The following is a 6,884-nucleotide window of genomic DNA, read 5'->3' on the forward strand; positions in this document are numbered from 1 at the left end:
CAGCGCTTGGCGAAGCCGTGCCGAGATCACCGTTGCTTCCACCACCACACCGTCGTGCTGCTGGATCTTCACCAACCACTCCTTTCCCCTTGCTGGATCAAGTTGGAGGAGACGTCTTCCCAACCGTACGCGTGTTGAACGCAGAGGTGCCGTCCGTTCGGCACTAGGTCATCGGTGATTTGAATCACGTCGAGTACGACTCCATCAACCCCGTTCTCTTGAACTCTTCCGCTCGTGATCTACAAGGGTATGTAGATGCACTCCTCTCTCCCTTGTTGCTAGATGACTCCATAGATTGATCTTGGTGATGCGTAGAAAATTTTAAAATTCTTCTACATTCCCCAACAGTGGCATATGAGCTAGGTTTATGCGTAGTTACTATGCACGAGTAGAACACAAAGTAGTTGTGGGCGTCGATATTGTCAATTTGCTTGCCATTACTAGTCTTATCTTGATTCGGCGGCATCGTGGGATGAAGCGGCCCGGACCAACCTTACACGTACGCTTACGTGAGACCGGTTCCACCGACTGACATGCACTAGTTGCATAAGGTGGCTGGCTGGTGTCTGTCTCTCCCACTTTAGTCGGATCGGATTCGATGAACAGGGTCCTTATGAAGGGTAAATAGAAATTGGCAATTCACGTTGTGGTTTTGGCGTAGGTAAGAAACGTTCTTGCTAGAAACCTATAGCAGCCACGTAAAAACTTGCAACAACAATTAGAGGACGTCTAACTTGTTTTTGCAGGAAGTGTTTTGTGATGTGATATGGTCAAAGGATGTGATGAATGATATAGGTGATGTATGAGATGATCATGAATCACGACTTGCATCTCGATGAGTATGACAACCGGCAGGACCCATAGGAGTTGTCTTTATTTATTTATGACTTGCGTGTCAACATAAACGTCATGTAATTACTTTACTTTATTGCTAAAGCGTTAGCCATAGTAGTAGAAGTAATAGTTGACGTGACAACTTCAAGAAGACACGATGATGGAGATCATGATGATGGATATCATGGTGTCATGCCGGTGACAACGATGATCATGGAGCCCCGAAGATGGAGCAAATGATATTGGCCATATCATGTTAGTATTTGATTGCATGTGATGTTTATCATGTTTTGCATCTTATTTGCTTATAACGACGGTAGCTTAAATAAGATGATCCCTCGAAATAATTTCAAGAAAGTGTTCCCCCTAACTGTGCACCGTTAAGAAGGTTCATTGTTTCGAAGCACCACGCGATGATCGGGTGTGATAGATTCTAACGTTCGAATACAACGGGTGTAAGCCAGATTTACACACGCAATACACCTAGGTTGACTTGACGAGCCTAGCATGTACAGACATGGCCTCAGAACATAGAAGACCGAAAGGTCGAGCATGAGTCGTATAGAATATACGCTCAACATGAAGATGTTCACCGATGTTGACTAGTCCATCTCACGTGATGATCGGACACGGCCTAGTTAACTCGGATCATGTTATACTTAGATGACTGGAGGGATGTCTATCTGAGTGGGAGTTCATTGAATAATTTGATTAGATGAACTTAATTATCATGAACTTAGTCTATAATCTTTACAATATGTCTTGTAGATCAAATGGCCCATGTTGTCCTCAACTTCAATGCGTTCCTAGAGAAAACCAAGCTGAAAGATGATGGCAGTAACTATACGGACTGGGTCCGGAACCTGAGGATCATCCTCATAGCTGCCAAGAAAGATTATCTCCTAGAAGCACCGCTAGGTGACGCTCCCGTCCCACAGAACCAAGACGTTATGAATGCTTGGCAGTCACGTGCTGATGATTACTCCCTCGTTCAGTGCGGCATGCTTTACAGCTTAGAACCGGGGCTCCAAAAGCATTTTGAGAGACACGGAGCATATGAGATGTTCGAAGAGCTGAAAATGGTTTTTCAAGCTCATGCCCGGTTCAAGAGATATGAAGTCTCCGACAAGTTCTTTAGCTATAAGATGGAGGAAAATAGTTCTGTTAGTGAGCACATACTCAAAATGTCTGGGTTGCATAACCGCTTGACTCAGCTGGGAGTTAATCTCCCGGATGACGCGGTCATTGACAAAATCGTTCAGTCGCTTCCACCGAGCTACAAGAGCTTTGTGATGAACTTCAATATGCAGGGGATGGAAAAGACCATTCCTGAGGTATATTCAATGCTGAAATCAGCAGAGGTAGAAGTCAAAAAGGAACATCAAGTGTTGTTGGTGAATAAAACCACTAAGTTCAAGAAAGGCAAGGGTAAGAAGAACTTCAAGAAGGACGGCAAGGGAGTTGCCACGCCCGGTAAGTAAGCTGCCGGGAAGAAGCCAAAGAATGGACCCAAGCCCGAGACTGAGTGTTTTTATTGCAAGGGAAGTGGTCACTAGAAGCGGAACTGCCCCAAATACTTAGCGGACAAGAAGACCGGCAACACGAAAGGTATATGTGATATACATGTAATTGATGTGTACCTTACGAGTACTCGTAGTAGCTCCTAGGTATTTGATACTGGTGCGGTTGCTCACATTTGTAACTCAAAGCAGGAGCTGCGGAATAAGTGGAGACTAGCGAAGGACGAGGTGACGATGCGCATCGGGAATGGTTCCAAGGTCGATGTGATCGCCGTCGGCACGCTACCTCTACATTTACCTACGGGATTAGGTTTAAACCTCAATAATTGTTATTTAGTGCCAGCTTTGAGCATGAACATTGTATCAGGATCTCGTTTAATTCGAGATGGCTACTCATTTAAATCCAAGAATAATGGTTGTAATATTTATATGAGAGATATGTTTTATGGTCATGCTCCAATGGTGAATGGTTTATTCTTAGTGAATCTCGAGCGTAATGCTACACATATTCATGGTGTGAATACCAAAAGATGTAAGGTTGATAATGATAGTTAAACATACTTGTGGCACTGTCGCCTTGGTCACATAGGTGTCAAACGCATGAAGAAGCTCCATGCAGATGGACTTTTAGAGTCTCTTGATTACGAATCATTTGACACGTGCGAACCATACCTCATGGGTAAAATGACCAAGACTCCATTCTCAGGAACAATGGAGCGAGCAACCAACTTATTGGAAATCATACATACTGATGTGTGCGGTCCAGTGAGTGTTGAGGCTCGAGGTGGCTATCGTTATGTTCTCACCCTCACTGATGACTTGATTAGATATGTGTATGTCTACTTAATGAAACACAAGTCTGAGACCTTTGAAAAGTTCAAGGAATTTCAGAGTGAGGTTGAGAATCAACGTGACAGGAAAATCAAGTTCTTGCGATCAGATCGTGGGGGAGAATACTTGAGTCACGAATTTGGCACACACTTAAGAAAATGTGGAATAGTTTCACAACTAACGCCGCCTAGAACACCTCAGCGTAATGGTGTGTCCGAACGTCGTAATCGCACTCTATTAGATATGGTGCGATCTATGATGTCTCTTACCGATTTACCGCTATCATTTTGGGGCTATGCTTTAGAGACTGCCGCATTCACTTTAAATAGGGCTCCGTCGAAATCCGTTGAGATGACACCGTATGAATTATGGTTTGGGAAGAAACCTAAGCTGTCGTTTCTAAAAGTTTGGGGATGCGATGCTTATGTCAGGAAACTTCAACCTGAAAAGCTCGAACCCAAGTCGGAAAAATGCATCTTCATAGGATACCCTAAAGAAATTGTTGGGTATACCTTCTACCTCAGATCCGAAGGCAAGATCTTTGTTGCCAAGAATGGGTCCTTTCTAGAGAAAGAGTTTCTCTCAAAAGAAATAAGTGGGAGGAAAGTAGAACTTGATGAAGTATTACCTCTTGAACCGGTAAGTGGCGTAGCTCAAGAAAATGTTCCTGAGGTGCCTGCACTGACTAGAGAGGAAGTTGATGATGATCATGAAACTTCAGATCAAGTTGCTACTGAACTTCGTAGGTCCACAAGGACACGTTCCGCACCAGCGTGGTACGGCAACCCTGTCTTGGAAATCATGTTGTTAGACAACGGTGAACCTTCAAACTATGAAGAAGCGATGGCGGGCCCGGATTCCGAAAAATGGCTGGAAGCCATGAAATCCGAGAAAGGATCCATGTATGAAAACGAAGTATGGACTTTGACTGACTTGCCCGTTGATCGGCGAGCCATAGAAAATAAATGGATCTTTAAGAAGAAGACAGACGCAAATGGTAATGTGACCATCTATAAAGCTCGGCTTGTCGCTAAGGGTTATCGACAAGTTCAAGGGGTTGACTACAATGAGACTTTCTCACCCGTAGCGAAGCTGAAGTCCGTTCGAATCATGTTAGCAATTGCCGCACTCTATGATTATGAGATATGGCAAATGGACGTCAAAACGGCATTCCTTAATGGTTTCCTTAAGGAAGAATTGTATATGATGCAGCCGGAAGGTTTTGTCGATCCTAAGAATGCTGACAAGGTGTGCAAGCTCCAACGCTCGATTTATGGGCTGGTGCAAGCATCTCGGAGTTGGAACATTCGTTTTGATGAGATGATCAAAGCGTTTGGGTTTATGCAGACTTATGGAGAAGCCTGCATTTACAAGAAAGTGAGTGGGAGCTCTGTAGCATTTCTCATATTGTATGTGGATGACATACTGTTGATGGGAAATGATATAGAATTCTTGGAAAGCATAAAGGCCTACTTGAACAAGTGTTTTTCAATGAAGGACCTTGGAGAAGCTGCTTATATATTAGGCATCAAGATCTATAGAGATAGATCGAGACACCTCATTGGTCTTTCACAGAGTACGTACCTTGACAAGATATTGAAGAAGTTCAAAATGGATCAGTCAAAGAAGGGGTTCTTGCCTGTATTGCAAGGTACGAGATTGAGCACGGCTCAATGCCCGACCACAACAGAAGATAGAGAAAAGATGAGTGTCGTCCCCTATGCCTCGGCCATAGGGTCTATCATGTATGCTATGCTGTGTACTAGACCTTATGTAAACCTTGCCGTAAGTTTGGTAGGAAGGTACCAAAGTAATCCCGGCATGGAACACTGGACAACGGTCAAGAATATCCTGAAGTACCTGAAAAGTACTAAGGAAATGTTTCTCGTTTGGAGGTGACGAAGAGCTCGTCGTAAAGGGTTACGTCGATGCTATCTTCGACACAGATCTGGATGACTCTAAGTCACAAACCGGATACATGTATATTTTGAATGGTGGGGCAGTAAGCTGGTGCAGTTGCAAGCAAAGCGTTGTGGCGGGATCTACATGTGAAGCGGAGTACATGGCAGCCTCGGAGGCAGCACAAGAAGCAGTCTGGGTGAAGGAGTTCATTACCGACCTAGGAGTCATACCCAATGTGTCGAGCCTGAGGACTCTCTTCTATGACAACACAGGAGCTATTGCCCTTGCCAAGGAGCCCAGGTTTCACAGGAAGACCAGGCATATTAAGCGTTGCTTCAACTCCATTCGTCAAAGTGTTCAAAATGGAGACATAGAGATTTGTAAAGTACATACGGACCGGAATGTAGAAGATCCGTTGACTAAACCTCTCCCTAGAGCAAAACATGATCAACACCAGAACTGCATGGGTGTTCGATTCATCACAATGTAACTAGAATATTGACTCTAGTGCAAGTGGGAGACTGTTGGAAATATGCCCTAGAGGCAATAATAAAATGGTTATTATTATATTTCTTTTTTCATGATAATTGTCTATTGTTCATGCTATAATTGTGTTATCTAGAAATCGTAATACATGTGTGAATACATAGACCACAACACGTCCCTAGTGAGCCTCTAGTTGACTAGCTCGTTGATCAAAAGATAGTCATGGTTTCCTGACTATGGACATTGGATGTCATTCATAACGAGATCACATCATTAGGAGAATGATGTGATGGACAAGACCCAATCCTAAGCTTAGCTCAAAGATCATGTAGTTCGTTTGCTATTGCTTTTCTGAATGTCAAGTATCATTTCCTTAGACCATGAGATTGTGCAACTCCCGGATACCGTAGGAGTGCCTTGGGTGTGCCAAACGTCACAACGTAACTGGGTGACTATAAAGGTACATTACAGGTATCTCCGAAAGTGTCTGTTGGGTTGGCACGAATCGAGACTGGGATTTGTCACTCCGTATGACGGAGAGGTATCTCTGGGCCCACTCGGTAATGCATCATCATAATGAGCTCAATGTGATCAAGTGGTTGATCACGGGATCATTCATTACAGTATGAGTAAAGTGACTTGCCGGTAACGAGAATGAACAAGGTATTGGGATACCGACGATCTAGTCTCGGACAAGTAACGTACCGATTGACAAAGGGAATTGTATATGGATTGATTGAATCCTCGACATCGTGGTTCATCGGATGAGATCATCGTGGAGCATGTGGGAGCCAACATGGGTATCCAGATCCCGCTGTTGGTTATTGACCGGAGAGGCTTCTCGGTCATGTCTGCATGTCTCCCGAACCCGTAGGGTCTACACACTTAAGGTTCAATGACGCTAGGGTTGTAGAGATATTAGCACACGGTAACCCGAAAGTTGTTATGAGTCCCGAATGAGATCTCGGACGTCACGAGGAGTTCCAGAATGGTCCGGAGGTAAAGATTCATATATAGGAAGTCCAGTTTCGGCCATCGGGAAGGTTTCGGGGGTCACCGGTATTGTACCGGGACCACCGGAAGGGTCCCGGGGGTCCACCGGGTGGGGCCACCTATCCCGGAGGGCCCCATGGGCTGAAGTGGGAGGGGAACCAGCCCCTAGTAGGCTGGTGCACCCCCCTTGGGCCTCCCCCTGCGCCTAGGGTTGGAAACCCTAGGGGTGGGGGGCGCCACCCTTGCCTTGGGGGGCAAGGCACCCCCTTTGGTCGCCGCCCCCCTAGGAGATTGGATCTCCTAGGGCCGGCGCCCCCT

The sequence above is a fragment of the Triticum dicoccoides genome, chromosome 5A, assembly GCF_002162155.2.
Source record: "Triticum dicoccoides isolate Atlit2015 ecotype Zavitan chromosome 5A, WEW_v2.0, whole genome shotgun sequence".
Lineage (NCBI taxonomy): Eukaryota > Viridiplantae > Streptophyta > Magnoliopsida > Poales > Poaceae > Triticum > Triticum dicoccoides.